Below are 19,680 nucleotides of genomic sequence, written 5' to 3'. Positions count from 1 at the left end.
TCAAAAGTCGGTTTTTCAAGCGATCTTTATACCCTTCTTATGGTTGTAAGAAGGGTAAAAATGAATATTTCAGAGAAATTTTTTTTCCAGTACTTTAGAAAATTCTTCCAATGATATCTCTGAAACTAGTAATCCGATTTCAATGAAAATTTGAAGGCTTATGATTGAATGTCAGAGCTTTCATTAGCCGATAAAAGAACTTAAATCGGTTCAAAAATGGCTGAGATATCGATCAAAATGCAGACAGTTGAAAATATAAGAATATGCTTTTTCTAGTACTTCACGATACTGTTTGAATCATAACTCTGTAACGAAATGTCCGATCGCAATGAAATTCAATAGCGTTCTATGGGAATGTTGTAGCTTTCTTTTAGAGCTAAAAGTGTTTAAATCGGTTGACAAACGGCTGAGATAATTGAGTGACATTTTTTGTAACACACACACACACACATACACACACACATACACACACATACACACACACATACACACACACGGACATGTGATGGGCAGCAGGGACAGGAGTCCAGGGGCTTGACGAACCCCCCCTCTGCGAGTCGGGTGGGAGCTTAGGAAGCATTTCTTAAGCGAAAAAAACTCCATGCATCCGTATGGATTACCACCTTTTGGCACTTCTCTCGAGAAGTGACCGAGCTCCTCCCAGTTAGCTCAAGCAGAGGATGCCTAGGATGTGGTGGGGGTTCAACAGTGGGCTCTGTTGGATCTCTGCAAAAAGCCACATATCCGCAAGCAACTCCGTACAAGCGGCCTGGCACCGCTTTCAAAGTGCCTTAGCCCAACCATTGGAGTGCCAACCGGCACATCAGGATCGATGCCAGTAACATCCTGATTATGGTATACTGGTGAAGGCGTTCAACAACGGACAAGCTACGGATCACGGATTGGATGGCGTTATTGGGCTGACAGTCGGGCCATTCTGCTCCCTGATTAAGGAAGGGTGACACCGACCTGAAACGGCGAGTGGGCTCATGGTTCGATTGCCTCCGTCCCGTTAAAACTTTGGCAGGCCTCCGGATACGTTCGAAATCTGTCCATCAGTTCTGATGAGTACGTAGGTTCGGATGGAACATTCCCGATCTACGCCGATCTGGCACTGTACCCGGCCCCCATAAGGGTCCGTGTCAACCCTCGCATGGCCTCAATGCTTGCAGGTATAGTTGCTTGCAGGTACAGATAACCATGGGATCGTGAAGGCGACTACGTACGGCGGATGGAGATAGCGGCTCGGAGGGGGGACCCTGAAGAATGGAAGTAAGCGTAATTGAAGTTGAGGAAGAAGTGACAAATCCGTTTGTCAAGAGTGGATTGGTGAGGACACCGCCGCCGCAAACCCAGCAGGTGCAAAAGCAGCCCACGAACGAGCAGCAGGCTCAGCAGCAGGGTCAGCAGCAGTATAGCGTGTGGACGAAACCACCACAGCCACCGAGGGTAGAGACAGCGAAAAAGTTGGTGGACGAGCTGCACGAGTATGTGGATAAGAGAAGTAACGTGCACAAAGACATCAAGGCGTTGGTGATTAAGCTCCAAGGCGCTCTTGGTTCAGCTGTAAAGGAGTGGAAAAACGTAGTGCAGAGAGCAGAAGCAGGGGAGAAGGAGTTGTTAGCGGTTAAAACTGCCTTAGAGGCATGTCGCGCAGCGGAAATGCGAAGGGCAGAAGCCGACACAGCTACGAGGAAGGTCAACGCGGCGAAAAGTATCCCCCCAGGGGTGCAGTCCACGCCCTTCTTTACACCGAAGAGGCCAAGGGCATCGCCTGGAGATGTCAGACCAGGTGGTCCCAAGAGACACAAGGATGTCCGTGTCACTGGAGCTAAACCACCACCAGAAGCAACCGACGTGGTAAACAGCCACACTGAATGGCAGGTCGTTGGCAAAAAGAATAGAAAGAAGGAGAAAGCGAGCAAGAAAAAACCGCCCGAAAAACGTAAGGTCGTCAGGACGAGGAATAAGAGCGAGGCTCTCATCGTCAAAGCGAGTGACGACTCGTACGCCGAAGTTCTACGCGCTATGCGGATGAACCCGGATCTTAAGGAGCTAGGGGAAGACGTGCAAAAGGTCAGGCGCACTCGTAATGGAGAGATGCTCTTTGAGCTGAAAAGAGATCCCAAGGCAGGCAGCATCTCGTACAAGGAGCTTACCGAGAAAGCTCTCGGAAACAAGGTGGAAGTAAGAGCCTTGTGCCCGGAAGCGACTCTCCTGTGTAAAGATCTGGACGAGATTACCACGGAGGAGGAAGTAAAATTAGCCCTGAAGGAGCAATGCGAGCTAGGAGAGGTCCAGATGACCATCCGTATCAGGAATGGGCCTGATGGCACGAAGGTAGCATCAATTAAGCTGCCAGTAGATGCAGCTAATAAAGCGTTGAGAGTGGAGAAAGTATGTGTGGGCTGGTCTGTGTGCCCGCTGAGCGTTTCCCAGCAACCGGACGTGTGCTTCAAGTGTCTGGGCTTTGGTCACTTCGCACGGAATTGCCAAGGGCCGGATAGGAGCAAACTATGCAGAAGGTGTGGCGAGGAAGGTCACAAGGCAAAGGATTGCTCGAAGCCTCCGAAATGCCTAATCTGCGCTGCTACGGGGGATAACGAACACCCTACAGGCGGTAGCAGATGCCCAGCCTCCAAACGAGCGAGAGCAACGAAGTCCCAGTGGAGGTAGTGCAAATCAACCTCAACCACTGTGATACGGCACAACATCTTCTGCGGCAATCTGTTGCGGAACATAGATGCGATGTTGCGATAATTTCGGAGCCATACCAAATTCCACCCGGAGATGGAAACTGGATATCAGACGGAACCAAAACTGCAGCGATATGGACAGTGGGAAAATACCCCATTCAAGAAGTGGTGCACTGCGCAGATGAAGGATTCGTTATAGCCAAAATCAACGGTGTCTTCATCTGTAGTTGTTATGCACCTCCACGATGGACGATCGAACAGTTCAACCGGATGTTGGACAAACTGACGGAAGAGCTAACCGACCGAAGACCAGTGGTAGTAGCTGGAGACTTCAATGCTTGGGCGGTCGAATGGGGCAGCCGCCTCACGAACCCAAGGGGGAGCAGCCTTCTGGAGGCCCTAGCTAAGTTGAACGTCGATCTCGCCAATGACGGTACCACCACCACCTACCGTAAGGATGGTCGAGAGTCTATCATCGATGTCACTTTCTGCAGCCCAGGAATGATACGTGATATGAACTGGAGAGTATGCGAGGATTACACCCACAGCGACCACCAAGCGATTCGGTACCGCTTTGGGCGCTGTTTGCAGATGGAATCGAGTGGAGCCCAGATATACGAGCGGAGGTGGAAAACAGAGATTTTTCACAAGGACGTGTTCGTGGAAGCGATGAGGCGTGAGAATAACTTAGTAAACCTAAGCGCAGAGGAGTTGACTGCAGCCCTATCGCGGGCGTGCGATGCAACTATGCCGAGGATGGGGAAACCTAGAAACTGTCGACGACCAGCCTACTGGTGGAATTCGACGATCGGTGACCTACGCGCACATTGCTTCCAAGCTAGGAGGAGGATGCAGAGGGCTAGCAACAACGTCGAAAGAGAAGAAAGAAGATTGCCCTATAGGGCGGCAAGGGCCGCACTCAACAAGGCAATCAAGCTCAGCAAGAAAGCGTGCCTGGAAGAGCTCTACCGCAATGCCAACGAAAACCCGTGGGGGAATGCCTACAAAGTGGCCATGGCAAAGATGAAAGGTCCAGCAATACCACCCGACAGATGTCCGGAGAAAATGAAGGTTATTATCGAAACTCTTTTTCCGACGCACGAGCCTACGGTCTGGCCACCTACACCGTACGATGAACAGGATGTACACGACGAAGAGACCCGTGTAACGAACGAGGAACTGGTCGTGGTATCGAAAGCCTTACCAGTGAAGAAGGCACCGGGTCCGGACGGGATTCCAAACTTGGCCCTTAAAACGGCAATCCTGGAGAATCCAGACATGTTCAGGACTACACTGCAAAAATGTATGGAGGACGGAAACTTTCCCGACATTTGGAAGCGACAAAAGCTGGTGCTGCTACCAAAGCCAGGTAAGCCGCCCGGCGATCCTTCTGCATATAGGCCGATATGCTTGTTGGATACTGTCGGAAAACTGTTGGAGAGAGTGATTCTTAACAGGCTTACGAAGTATACGGAGAACGAGAACGGTCTATCGAACATGCAGTATGGATTCCGGAAAGGTAGATCTACGATAGATGCCATCCGAATGGTAGTGGAAACCATGGAGACGGCACAGAAGCAGCAGAGGAGAGGGAACCGATATTGTGCGGTTGTCACTCTTGACGTTAAAAACGCTTTCAACAGCGCCAGCTGGGTAGCAATTGCCGACTCGTTGCACAGGTTGAGGGTGCCTAAGTATCTATGTCAGATTCTGAAAAGCTATTTTCAGAACCGGACACTGATATATGAAACAGATGCCGGGATCAGAAATCTGTTGGTTACGGCGGGCGTTCCACAGGGATCCATCTTGGGTCCCACCCTTTGGAATGTCATGTACGATGAAGTGCTGAAGCTGAACCTGCCCAGAGGAGTCAAGATTGTCGGTTTTGCGGACGATGTAGTGCTTGTAGTGATCGGCGAATCACGGGAAGAGGTGGAGGTACTGGCAACGGAGGCGATAGATGCCGTGGAAAATTGGATGCGAGAGAAGAAGCTAGCGTTGGCCCATCAAAAGACTGAATTGGTTATGATCAGTAACCGGAAGGCAGTACAAAATGTGAGCATCATGGTCGGTGAGTGCATCATAAACTCGAAGCGAGAAGTGAAACACCTGGGCGTGATGTTGGACGACCGTTTGAATTTCAACAGTCACGTCGACTACGTCTGCAATAAGGCGACAAAGGTGATATCGGCCTTATCCCGAATTATGCCTAACAATTCTGCGATTACCAGTAGCAAGAGGAGGCTACTGGCGAGCGTGTCAACGTCGATCATCCGGTATGCAGCTCCAGCGTGGTCGGCGGCACTGAAGACAGGACGAAATCGTGCCCAGTTGAACCGTACGTTTAGGCTGATGGCAATGCGTGTAGCGAGTGCGTATCGAACGATATCATCGCACGCCGTGCACGTAATAGCCGGAATGATTCCTATCTGCCTTCTACTGGAGGAGGATAGCGAGTGCTACAGGGATCGAGCCACAGGGAGAGGCCGGAACAGAGCGAGAGCCAACACGCTTAGTAAATGGCAGCAGCAATGGAACAACGCAGAGAAGGGCAGGTGGACTTACCGACTGATTCCAAACGTGTCGATATGGACCACTAGAGCGCACGGCGAGATTAATTTTCAACTGACGCAATTCCTGTCTGGTCATGGCTGCTTTAAGCAGTACTTGCACAGGTTCGGCCACGCAAGGTCACCGTTGTGCCCTGAATGCCGAGACATAGAAGAAACACCAGAGCACGTAGTCTTTACTTGCCCACGGTTTGCACAGCAGCGAAGCGAAATGACTGCCATCGTCGGAGATGACGTGAACGTGGAAAATATCGTCCTAAAGATGTGTAGTAATGAAGATAAGTGGAACGCGGTGAACCGATCTGTTGTTCAGATTATGTCAACACTACAGCGGGCATGGCGAGAGGAGCAGCGTCAGATGACGTAGGCAGCCCTGCCGAACGAAGAAGGGCGCCGGACTGTTTTCGACACTCTAAAAGAGCGGACGAAGGGAAAGTGATACTGCTCGGTTCCGGGAGATATTCCTTTGCCGGGGAACTCTCCGCCGGAGTAGGCTAGATCCACCGCCGGGGACTAGCTGAGTAGACGCGACGTAGCACCGGTCCCGGGTCGTAGGAGCACCAGTGAACCGGAAGTTAGCCTCCACCGGAATCGCTGGACTGACTCCGGCACCCTACCGGTCGGCCCGTAAAAAAATTGAAGAACAGCAGTAGCAGCAGCAGAAGAAGAATCGGTATCGGAAGAACTTCCATCGCCGGGGAATTCTTCGTCGGTGTAGGCTAGGTTCACCGCCGGGGACTAGTTGAGTAGACGTGTCATAGCGACGGTTGAGGGTCGTCGGGGCACCAGTGAACCGGAAGCTAGGCTCCACCGGAATCGCTGGACTGACTTCGGCACCCCTCCGGTCGGCTCGTATCGTAGAAGTAGAAGAATCGGTGTCGGGAGAAATTCCACCGCCGGGGAACTCTCCGTCGGTGTAGATTAGGTCCACCGTCGGGGACTGGTCGAGTAGAATACGTCGGAACGCTGGTATTGAATAGTCGGGGCGCCTACGAACCGGAAGTTATGCTCAACCGGAATCGTTGGACCGACCTCGGCATCTTACCAGCTGAACTATGGAAAGGAGATGGTCGCCGTAACCGTACGAGTGCGGGCTTTGTATGAGCTCAGAGTGGTGCACAAACTGGAGCCGAAGGGCTCAGAATGTTGCATGTAGGTACTAACAAATTGACAGGTCGCCAAAGGGCGAAAATAGGTATTAACAAATTACTAACGAGTGGAGCCGAAGGGCTCAGCATGAGGCACGTCGTTTAACGGTTTTAAAACTGCTAACAGGAGTCGAAGGGCTCAGGAGCCAAAGGGCTCAGGAGCCAAAGGGCTCAGGAGCCGAAGGGCTCAGGAGCCGAAGGGCTCAGCATGTAGAATAACAAATTGAAGTGGTGCGCTCAGCACGTTGTCCTCCCCTTCGAAGTAATACCGGAAGGTAGTTCCGGAGGGTGATGGTGATGGTACTAAACCTAGGAGAGTGTTTTTAGTGGGGAAGGCACTAAGTGGATCCCACACCGCGCCAAAAATTACACTGGCATGAGCATGAACATATACAGGCCAGTCTATGAAGATTTTTAAACTCCTAGTTGCATGAAAAAAAAAAAAAAAAAAAAACACGGACATGTGCTCAGTTCGTCGAGCTCTATCGATTGGTATATGAGACTTGGCCCTCCGGGCCTCGGATCAAAAGTCGGTTTTTCAAGCGATCTTTATACCCTTCTTATGGTTGTAAGAAGGGTAAAAAGGGGAATTTTAGAGATTTTTGAAAATAATGATTTTTATCTCTGTAATTTATAATTCGATTGCAATATGGTTGTGAATGATATCCGAGCTTTCAATCGACGAAAAAAGAGCTTAAATTGGATTAAAAATAGCTGAGAAATTGATCAAAATGTAAAAAAATGAATATTTCAGAGAAATTTTTTTTCCAGTACTTTAGAAAATTCTTCCAATGATATCTCTGAAACTAGTAATCCGATTTCAATGAAAATTTGAAGGCTTATGATTGAATGTCAGAGCTTTCATTAGCCGATAAAATAACTTAAATCGGTTCAAAAATGGCTGAGATATCGATCAAAATGCAGACAGTTGAAAATATAAGAATATGCTTTTTCTAGTACTTCACGATACTGTTTGAATCATAACTCTGTAACGAAATGTCCGATCGCAATGAAATTCAATAGCGTTCTATGGGAATGTTGTAGCTTTCTTTTAGAGCTAAAAGTGTTTAAATCGGTTGACAAACGGCTGAGATAATTGAGTGACATTTTTTGTAACACACACACACACACACATACACACACACATACACACACAACGGTCTGGCCACCGACACCGTATGGCCAGGAAGGTGAAGAAAGAGCAATCATTACCAATGAGGAGCTCATAGAGGCGGCCAAGAAAATGAAGCCGAAGAAAGCGCCTGGCCCAGATGGTATTCCCAACGTAGCGTTGAAAGCAGCTATCACGGCCAACCCAGATATGTTTCGGACATCACTCCAGATCTGCTTAGATGAGGGACATTTCCCAGCACAGTGGAAAAGGCAAAAACTGGTTCTGTTACCGAAACCGGGTAAGCCCCCCGGTGAACCAGGCTCGTTTCGGCCGATATGTTTGCTTGACACACTCGGAAAGCTGTTGGAGAGGATCATCCTCAATAGACTGATGGCGTTCACTGAGGGAGAGCGTGGACTGTCGGAGTGGCAGTATGGATTCCGGAAAGGAAAGTCAACGGTAGATGCCATCAAAACAGTGATTGACACAGCCGACAAAGCAAGGACAAAAAAACGAAGAGGTAACCGTTACTGTGCTGTCGTGACGATAGATGTGAGAAACGCCTTTAACAGTGCAAGCTGGGAAGCCATTGCTGTGGCGTTACATAAAATGAAGGTTCCGGATTATCTGTGCAAGATAGTAGGAAGCTACTTTGAAAACCGGGTCTTGAGCTACAGCACTAGCGAAGGACAGAAGACGAGGTCGGTAAATGCGGGAGTTCCACAGGGCTCTATCCTGGGTCCAACGTTGTGGAATGCTATGTACGACGGAGTGCTGACGCTTAGGCTGCCAACAGGCGTCAAAATCGTTGGATTTGCAGACGACATCACGCTTGTGGTCATTGGTGACTCACTGGAAAGGGTGGAGGTTCTCGCTACAGAAGCAGTGGACGCAGTCGAAAACTGGATGTACGAGAAGAAACTGGTGATAGCCCACCAAAAAACGGAGCTGTTGCTTATCAGCAATCGAAAAGTGGTGCAGAAGGCTGAGATTACAGTGGGAGAACACACCATAGCCTCAAAGCGGGAGCTAAAACACCTCGGCGTAATGATCGACGATCGGCTGAACTTCAACTGCCATGTCGATTACGCGTGCGAGAAAGCAGCAAGGGCAGTCACGGCGCTGTCCAGGATCATGCCGAATAACTCGGCGATTTGCAGCAGTAAGCGGAGGCTATTGTCTAGCGTGGCTACGTCGATCCTGAGGTACGCTAGCCCGGCGTGGGGAACCGCAATGAAGACGAAGCGGAACCGAGTCAAGCTTAGCAGCACGTATAGGCTGATGGCCATGCGGGTAGCGAGTGCCTACCGAACCATATCTTCGGAGGCAGTATGCGTGATTGCCGGAATGGTCCCTATCGGCTACGTTTTGGAAGAGGATAAGGAGTGCTACGAAGCTAGTAGTACTAGAGGAGCCCGGAAGATTGCCCGAGCCGACACGATGGTGAAATGGCAACGCGAGTGGGATACCGCTGAGAAGGGAAGGTGGACTTATCGCCTTATTCCAAATCTGGCGAAATGGGTGAGCAGATCCCATGGAGAAGTCAACTTCCACTTGACGCAGTTCTTGTCAGGTCACGGCTGCTTCAAGAAATATCTGCACAGGTTCGGCCACGCAGAGTCGCCGCTCTGCGCTGAGTGCCCAGTCGTAGAGGAGTCGCCGGAACACGTCATTTTCGAGTGTCCACGTTTTGCTGCGGAACGTAGCGAGATGACAGCGGTCTGCGGTGCTGACGTAACCGTAGACAACGTAGTGGATAGAATGTGTAGCGATGAGGTGATGTGGAACGCGGTGAACATGGCGGTGACGAAAATAATGTCATTGCTTCAGCGGAAGTGGAGGGAGGAACAAGCCGGTGAACCGGAAGTCAGTCTCTAACCGGAATCGCCGAACCGACCTCGGCACCCAACCGGTAGGTAAGCTTGATCCACCGTCGGGGACCGGACCGAGTAGATCGTGGAAAAGCACCGGAAGTTGTAGGCTTCGTGGCCGTGCGGTTAGCGGCGTCAGTCGTTTAGGCATATTGTGCCATGAAGTGTGGGTTCGATTGCCACTCCAGTCGGTAGAAACTTTTCGTCAAACGAAAAATTCATCATTGGGCTACTGGGTGTTTCGTGTTGTCCGTTGTCTAATGTTTGTGATTGTTCAGTCTGTGCAGCCTTGAGCTGAAGACGGTGTGAATTGTCTTGCCAAATTGGTCGTCAGGGCACCTGTGAACCGGAATTCATCCACCAACCGGAATCGCAGGATCGACCTTGGCACCTATCCGGGCAGCATCGGTACCGGAAGAACTTCCACCTCCGGGGAACTCTTCGTCGGGGTAGGGTAGATTCACCGCCGGGGACTATCCGAATAGTGCGCGAGAACCTGGAGTGCTAAATGGCACGCGTCCAGCACCGAGAGAACTTCCTTCGCCTGGGAGTTTCTGGCACCCATGGTATCGTGAGCCGAATGGCTGAATATGGCATGTTTAGATCACTAACTAGGAATACTAACAAATTATTAATGGGAGCCGAAGGGCTCAGCTTGGCATGGCATTCGCTGAAAGCGAAACAAATTAATAATGGAACTAACAAATTAATGATGGAGCCGAAGGGCTTAATGAAGGGTGCGCGTAGCATGTGTCGCCTCTTCTTCGAAGTAATACCGCAAGGTGGTGCCGGAGAAGAATTCTTTACGGTGACGGTGTACCTAGGAGACTGTTTTTTAGTGGGTAGGCGCCCCATTGCGAATCCCACACAGTGCCAAACCATACACTGTGGCATGAGCATGAACAAATACAGGCCAGTCTTAAGAAGATTTTTTTAACTCCTAGAGATGCATGAAAAAAAAACATACACACACACATACACACACACATACACACACACGGACATGTGCTCAGTTCGTCGAGCTCTATCGATTGGTATATGAGACTTGGCCCTCCGGGCCTCGGATCAAAAGTCGGTTTTTCAAGCGATCTTTATACCCTTCTTATGGTTGTAAGAAGGGTAAAAAGGGGAATTTTAGAGATTTTTGAAAATAATGATTTTTATCTCTGTAATTTATAATTCGATTGCAATATGGTTGTGAATGATATCCGAGCTTTCAATCGACGAAAAAAGAGCTTAAATTGGATTAAAAATAGCTGAGAAATTGATCAAAATGTAAAAAAATGAATATTTCAGAGAAATTTTTTTTCCAGTACTTTAGAAAATTCTTCCAATGATATCTCTGAAACTAGTAATCCGATTTCAATGAAAATTTGAAGGCTTATGATTGAATGTCAGAGCTTTCATTAGCCGATAAAAGAACTTAAATCGGTTCAAAAATGGCTGAGATATCGATTAAAATGCAGACAGTTGAAAATATAAGAATATGCTTTTTCTAGTACTTCACGATACTGTTTGAATCATAACTCTGTAACGAAATGTCCGATCGCAATGAAATTCAATAGCGTTCTATGGGAATGTTGTAGCTTTCTTTTAGAGCTAAAAGTGTTTAAATCGGTTGACAAACGGCTGAGATAATTGAGTGACATTTTTTGTAACACACACACACACATACACACACACATACACACACACATACACACACACATACACACACACGGACATGTGCTCAGTTCGTCGAGCTCTATCGATTGGTATATGAGACTTGGCCCTCCGGGCCTCGGATCAAAAGTCGGTTTTTCAAGCGATCTTTATACCCTTCTTATGGTTGTAAGAAGGGTAAAAATGGAATGGTGTTTGTATGTCACGAAATAACTTACGAACGGGTCTACGGATTTGGATGATTCTTTCTCCGCTTCGTTCAACAAGGGTTCCGACGTGTTTGTGTGTATAAAAATCCCAGGATATTCAACAGGAAGGTCGAAAAAACGAGAATGAACGGAACTGTAATTTTGTATGGGGCGATTCAAATAGTTTTCCAACAGCCTACTTGATGGAAAGACGAAGTTTGCTGGGACCACTAGTTAGTAATAGTTATCGGAAATATTTACCCTCGTGTCATGTGATTTGCCATCACCAGAACCGCTTGATTGATGATACGATTGGCGAAGGTTATTTATCAACATCATACAAAATAAAACAGCGGAATTACTGAAATCTTAAGATGATCATGTTAAAGATCATGTAACAAAATTTGTTCATACATTTTTCTATGATAACATTTTGTTGAATTTATTCATTTGTGGTGATCGAACCCATGTATAAAAGGAACCATTAATAAATTACAACCTGCTTACACTGCTCATTTACACTTACTTGTCCCATTTTCTATGTAAACCTTATGAGCTGCGACCCAAATATGCGTAGAACGGCAGTACACGAAGGCGATTGTGGATTGTTTCTTCATAATTGTGTAAATATGTTTTAATGCGAGAAAATCGGTAAGTATGCATTTCAAACTGTTTAATTGCTTCTTGGTTTATATGAGTGGCACCCAATATCAGCATCCGTACTAGCTTTGGCTGAGTTTAAATTGATATTTCGAATATTTAAGTTGTCATTACGATCAATCGATATTTTGAATCGATGTTTGGAGCATCTAGAATCGAATGAATTGATTTTCTTAATACGAGTTTTTGATTCGATTCATTTTGTAGAAATCGATAAATATTTCTTAATGAATTGATGGGAGAGAAACCAAATTTTTGAATAGTGAATTTGTTGTATCGAATATGAAAACTGATTTTATTGAAAGATGTTGGTGTCGACTGCTAATTCATTTGATCCCATCCCAAACTTCATAAATTTCAATTCAAATATATAGATGCAAAGGATTCGATTAAATCGATAAATAGATTCGACAGTTCAAATGTGAATCGATTCAGTAACATCGATGCTATGGAGAAATTTGCTCAACGCTTTGTACACTGAATCTTTATACGAGGAAGTGAGGAAATTTCTTTCTTGGTCTCTATTGGACAGTTGACCGAAGAGGCTCAAGAGGATGTAACAAGGATATTAAGAATTGCAGGGAGGATCTCCAGAATTGATACTGACTTAGAATTATTACACTGTTTGTTGGCGACATCAAAACCTGTGATTACATCTATTAGAGCATTCCCGAGAAAAAAGTATTTCCTTATCAGGATGGGAAAATATTTTGGTTAAAAAAGATAACGAACAAACAGGTGATAGCGAAGCTAAAAATAATGATGATAATCTTAAACATAAATATTTACTGATTAATGGATTGCATATGAATTTTGAAGGATAAAATAAATGTTTCATAGTTATATTATACATTTTAGTTTTTGCTGCGAAAAAATAGCAATAAGTGTTTTTCTGCAAACAATAAACAGCTAACGTTGGAAAGGTGAACGACGAGCAGTGTGTTGGATATGTTGTCTGTTTGTCTGTGATAAACTTGTCTGAACAGATTATTCCGACCTTTTGTTGATTGATTATATTGTTGACTTTATTGCATTAAAATCGATACAGTGATGCCAGATATTCAAGTTCAGCCAATATAGGGTGTAGTGAATAAGTGTAAATTATATCTGCATGTAAGTAAACATTTTTTCAGACTCTCTTTTGACCGTCAGGCTAAAGCAGGCTGTTGGTTAGTCGAATCCTACCTTCCTTCTATTACAGCGGAGTTTGCCTTCCGACTCCAACACGGGGGGGGTTGGTTTGTACAGCAATTGGGGATGGAGTGAAGCTTGGGATCCAATTCACTTCGTCTAAAGCCTCCTTCTTCGCACGAATGATGATTGCTGCTTGGATGGGACCGTAATAGGCCTTGGGGTTGCTTTCCACACAGAATCGGACACAACACGCGGATGGAATTCACAAAAACTACATTTATTTCTAGTTAAACACAATCTACTCTAACTACATTTATTTAACGTTAACAACTACATCTACACAGATTAAAATGGGTAACTGGGCCAATGATGACCTTTCGCGCCGGCTATTCGAATTGAACTAAAAAAACTATCATCGGTCATCGGTTAACCTGCGGTCATCCAGAGAAGTCGTGTAGAGACTCTCGATAACCACAAACTGCTACCTGGAGTTCAACAATCGGTGGTCAATCGGGATTCGAACAGTTTGATTCTCCGTCGTTCTCTCATCTCTCGGTTGATCGTGATAAGTACTGTAGCAATCCAGACGATGATCAAGGCGATGGTCAACAATAGTTGCGTTTTGTTTTGGTCAGTATTTCCTAGGTGCTGTTTGCTCAGTGCATGTGTGCTCGCCACGGTCAACCAGGATCGTAGGGGACAGCAGTGCAGAACTGTACATCCTCACCCACCCAGAAATTAGTTGAATTTCTGAAAAGAAATAAGAGAATCCTCTTCGACAGGATGGGAGTGTGGGAAGGGAAGTAGGGCTAATTTATGATGCTTTATCTTCCTCGCAATTTATCGGGATCGGTAGAATGCAAATCTTTTCCACTGGACGCTTAACTTCACCGGTTGCAGTTTTCACAGTAACAACTCTAATGACATCATCTTTACCAGGATGCACGGCTATAATTCTTCCCATTTTCCAACGAATCGGAGGTACGTTTTCATCCTTGACGATGACAAGTTTACCAATTTCAACAGGGATAGCTGGTTTCCATCGTTTGGTTCTAGCTTGCAATTGGTTCAAATACTCTCGTCGCCAACGAGTCCAAAAGTGCTGCAATTTTTGTTGAATCTGTTGATATTGATTTAATCGGTTCGATGGAATATTGAGTAGTTCAGTGTCTGGAAGGGCTTGCAGTGAGGAACCCACTAAGAAATGGGCTGGTGTTAATGGTTCCAGATCATCAGGATCGTCCGACATTGGAACTAAAGGACGAGAGTTGAGGCAGGATTCGACTTGTGCTAGTAATGTAGAAAAGTCTTCTGACGAAATGATACTTTCTCCGATCACCTTTAGCAGATGCGTTTTGGCCGACCGAACAGCTGCCTCCCAGAGTCCCCCAAAATGTGGTGCACTTGGGGGATTGAAGTGCCACTGGATTCCATTGTCGGCAAGTTCAGTTGTAATTCGTTCACGGTGTACGGGGTCCCTTAGTAAACGGAAGAGTTCTAAAAGTTTGTTGTTGGCACCGACAAAGTTGGTACCGTTATCTGAGTAAATGTCGGAAGGCCTTCCACGGCGTGCTATAAATCGACGCAAGGCTTGCAAGAATCGTTCCGTTGATAAATCGGAGACGAGCTCCAAGTGTACCGCCTTTGTACACAAGCAAATGAACACTGAAACGTAAGCCTTTACTGCAGAACGCCGTGGGGCTGGTCGAATGTAGACAGGTCCGAAATAATCTACTCCTGTTTTGGTGAATGGTCTGGAAGCAGTAACACGTGGGGACGGTAGTTCTCCCATGAATTGTTCTACCGTAGACGGTTTAATTCGGTAGCATTTCAAACATCGATGTACTATCTCTCTGGCGACCTTCCGTCCTCCCAATGGCCAGTATTGCAGTCGAACTACTCCTAGAAGAAACTGTGGACCAGCATGCAAAAGCCTTTCATGAAAATGCCTAACAATCAATCGAGTTAGCTGATGTCGTGCTGGCAATACTATTGGATGTTTTGCGCCTTCCGGTTCCCTCGAATGCTTCAATCTTCCTCCAATTCTAATCAATCCACTCTTATCGATGTATGGGTTAAACCATCTCAGTGCTGACCTCTTAGATACGTTATCCTTATTCCTTAAGGCCTCCCATTCTTCGGCAAATACTTCTCGCTGAACGTTTCGAATAATAGCATGCTTGGCTTCACTCAACTCGGCCGTCGTTAAGAAACCGTTTCCTGATCTCTTCTCTCTTGGAGTTTGCAAGAGCTTCATGAGTCTTAGCCAATAAGCAGTACGCCGAATGAGATCAGCAAATGATCCAAATTTATTGAGATAGTAGTCGTTGAATTCGGCAACGGGTGACATCGTGCACGCAACTGCTGTGCGACGTCTCTCTTCTTCTCCTGGTTCGTTATCTTGTATTGCTACACCAGGCCACGTATTTTTCTCTGCCTTCAGCCAATTCGGACCTTCCCACCACAGTTTACTATTGATGATGTCCTCAGGTGATATTCCACGGGATATCAGATCCGCAGGATTGTCTACTCCAGCGACATGTCTCCAATTATGTTCATCGGTTATGGTTTGAATCTTCGCTACTCTGTTGGCTACAAATGTAGTCCATGTTGCGGGCGAAGCTGCAATCCAACGTAAGACACACGTTGAATCTGTCCAAAAGTAAGTTGGAACGGATAATCTTGTAGAAGCCTTAACCTTTTCATAAAGTTGTGACGCAAGAAGAGCACCGCATAGTTCAAGCCGTGGGATCGACTGAGTTCTGAGTGGGGCTACCTTCGATCGGGATGATAACAGATGCACCTGAACAATTCCCTTCATGTCTTGACTTCTGACGTATACGCATGCACCATAAGCCTTCTCTGACGCGTCCGAAAAGCAGTGTAGCTCTATAGAAGTGGAATTGGGAATGATGACACAACGGTTCACACGGACTTGATTTAGAAGTGGAAGTGCTTCGTGAAATTTCCGCCAATCCTCACCCACCGTTGGAGGTACCGGGAGATCCCAGTCCAACCGATCACCGTTCGCATCTTGCAACGTCCAGAGTTGTTGCATGAATATCTTAGCAGATACTGTAGTAGCTCCAATAAGACCAAGGGGATCGAACAGGGTAGCTATTATTGATAAGATACGGCGTTTCGTGAATGGAATGTCCAGTGTGGGTGGAGGAATTTCAAACTGGAATCGTAGGGTGTCAGTCAAGGGCATCCAGGTTAGTCCTAGGGTTTTTACTGCTTGATCGGGATCCAAGTTGACTCCATTACCATCCGGTATGGCCAGGTTCTCTGCCGGCAAACCATCCAATACTGCTGGAATATTGCAGGACCACTTTCTGAGCTTGAAACCGCCGCACTCCATTATATCTGATAGCTGGTTTCTCATGCGGATGGCAATACCAACATCGTCCGTACCGGTGATGACGTCATCCATGTATACATCTTCACGGATTGCTCTTGCTGCGAGCGGAAATTTCAATTCTTCATCAGTTGCCAACTGCTGAAGGGTCCTGGTAGCTAAGAAAGGTGCTGGTTTCGTCCCATATGTAATGGTATTTAACTCATACACCGCAACATCCTCGTTAGGAGAAAATCGATAGAGTATTGTGTTGAAATCAAAGCAACTCAGTAATATTTGAATTCCATATTATATACAGTTAGTTTCCCTGTTGCTATGATCATTATATATAACAACTGCATAGCAACCATAGTAGTATAAATATCACCCTGTCGCCAGTACCAGAAATCAGTTTCAAATAAACCACCAGTTTGTTAGTGTTACCACGTGTTTCTCTTTAGGTTATCGGCCCAGTCACGCCATACCTAAGAGCCAGAGAAAAGTGAAAAGTTCTCGAAGCCGTTCCAGCCCCAAGATGTCCAGTGCGAAGAAAGCAGGAATCGTGCAGTTTGCCGGTGAAGGCTACGACACGTGGAAGTTCCGGGTGGAGACCCAACTTTCGGCGCATGGAGTGAAGGAAACCATCACGGAGGACCCCCCGGTGGAGGAACCAGCGAGGACCGCTTTCCTGGAGAAGGACGAAAAAGCGAAAGCGCTTCTGGTGGCATACATTGCGGACAGCCATCTGGAATATATTCGTGACAAGCAAACCGCAAGGGAGATGTGGACGTCATTGGCAAATACCTATGCCAAAAAAGGTTTTGCAGCCCAGACGTACATCCGGCGGTCGATGGCGTTGTTGCGGATGGAGGAAGGAACCCCCCTGGCGGACCATTTCCGTCGGTTCGATGAGCTGGGACGACAGCTGAAAAACGCCGGTGCCACGGTTACGGAGCTCGACCTGGTGAGCCAACTGTTTATTTCGTTGCCACCTAGTTACGATGTGGTTACCACGGCGATGGAAAATTTGGACGACCAACTGAAGCTTGAGACCGTCAAAGCACGCCTTCTAGCGGAGGAGCAAAAGCGATCTGGAAGAGAATCCGGTTCGAGTGCTGCGAGCGGGTCTGATGGAGTGGTGTTGGCGGCCAGATCCGGAAATCGACGGCCACAATCATCGAAATTCGCCGGTAAGTGCTACCACTGTGGAGAAATCGGGCATAAGAAGTTTGCCTGCCCAAAAGTGAAAAATCGTTCCGATCGGGCTCAAGTAGCGAAGATTCCAATCGACAAGGCGGTGGCGCTTGTGTCCGGAGCGAAGGTGTCGGAAAAGCCGGACGAAATCGAGTGGGTCCTAGATTCGGGAGCGAGTTCCCACATGGTCGGCGACGAAGGTTACTTCCAGGAGATCCACAAGCTGCACGTGCCGCTTCATATCGACAGTGCAAAGGATGGTGAGAGGCTGGTAGCAACGAAGGAAGGTACCGTGAAGGCCAGGTTATGCGTTGGTGAAAATCGGTACACGTTGTCGTTTGGACACGTGTTGCTCGTCAAGCAACTGAAATACAACCTGATGTCGTTGTCAAAGTTGCTGAACGCGGGCGTGCACGTGGAATTCAAGCCGGATCGTGCCATTTTGACGAAGGACGGCGAAACCATCGGTGTGGCGAAATCGAAGGGCAACCTTTTTTATCTGCGGATGAATCGTTTGCCAAGTGGATCGGCATTGGCAGCCGGTAGCAACACGGAGCTACAGCTGTGGCATAAGCGGTATGGGCACCTTAGCTTCAAGAATGTGCTCAAGCTGAAAAATTCCGCGATGGTGGACGGGCTGGATGGTCTCCATGGTGATGCAAAATTTTGCGACGCTTGCGCTGAGAGCAACATGGTAAGACAACCGTTTTGTGGTACAAGACCGCAAACTCGAAGGCCCCTGGAGCGCGTGCACACGGACGTGTGTGGGCAAATCACCCCGCCAACTTCGGATGGATACCGCTACTTTCTATCGTTTGTGGACGACTATACGCACTTCGGAGTCGTGTACCTGCTGAAAAGAAAGGACCAAGTGTTCGATTATTTCAAGGTATATGAAGCGATGGCGACGGCTAAATTTGGGACGAAAATTGCAAATTTGCGATGCGACCTCGGGCGTGAGTATTTTTCAAAAGAGCAGCTAGCCTACTATGATGCAAAAGGCATTCAAGTGGAGTCAACGGTCGGGTACACCCCGCAGCAAAATGGTGTGGCGGAACGTTTCAACCGCACTATAGTGGAGAAAATGCGAGCGATGCTGACCGAGTCGGGTGCGCCAAAGTACCTTTGGGGAGAAGCGGTCCTGAATACTGTCTACGTTACCAACAGAAGTCCGACTGAAGCAATCAAAGGTAAGGAAACACCTGCTGAACGGTGGCATGGAGAAAAGCCTGATGTAACCAAGCTGCGAGTTTTCGGGTGCCAAGCGTTTTCCTGGGTACCGAAACAGAAGAGAGGTAAGCTGGATCCAACCGGACGAAAGTGTGTGATGCTCGGTTACGCACCAACTGGATATCGTCTTTGGGATCAAGAAAAGCGGACAATGTTTGTGGCCCGCGATGTCCGCTGCAACGAAGCAGCATTCCCATTCAAGGCACCGAGTGAGAGCGACGGACGATTAGTGATTCCGGAGGACGTATCACCGGCTCCCGAGCAAGAGGGGGAAATTGAAGAGCAGCAGATGATTAAAGCAGTTGGAGAAGCTCGAAGTGATGCTCGTGACTCCGACGATGAGGATGTTGGTGATCAAGATTCCGACGAAGATTCTGCTACGGAAGTGGAAGACAACGACGAGGAAGGTGCAACCGCACTCCCACCACAATCAGAAAGGAACAAAACTACTGGTGAAGTTCCGAGGTCTAGTGGTCGGGAGTGCAGGAGACCAGGTTGGTTTTCAGATTTTCTTACGTACAAGGCCCTTTCTGCTGGTGCGAATTCCCTACAGGTTCCCGAATGTTACAATGATGTCAAAGGTCATCCGAACGAGCCTGACTGGAGGGAAGCAATCCGAGACGAGTTGGTGGCTTTGCAGAAGAACCAAACGTGGACCGTGGTCAAACGCCCTGCCAAGGTACAACCCGTACCGTGCAAGTGGGTGTTCAACCTGAAGACGGATGCTGACGGGCGTCCTGCGCGCTACAAGGCGAGGCTGGTAGCTAAGGGCTATGCGCAAAAGAGACACGTGGACTACGAGGAGACTTTCGCACCGGTGGCCCGGTTGACTACCATTCGGACACTATTGGCACTAGCAACGACGAATGGGATGCA

The sequence above is a fragment of the Aedes aegypti genome, chromosome 2 (genome assembly GCF_002204515.2).
Source record: "Aedes aegypti strain LVP_AGWG chromosome 2, AaegL5.0 Primary Assembly, whole genome shotgun sequence".
Lineage (NCBI taxonomy): Eukaryota > Metazoa > Arthropoda > Insecta > Diptera > Culicidae > Aedes > Aedes aegypti.
The sequence above is the reverse complement of the archived record's forward strand: the minus strand, read 5'-3'. Positions refer to the sequence as shown.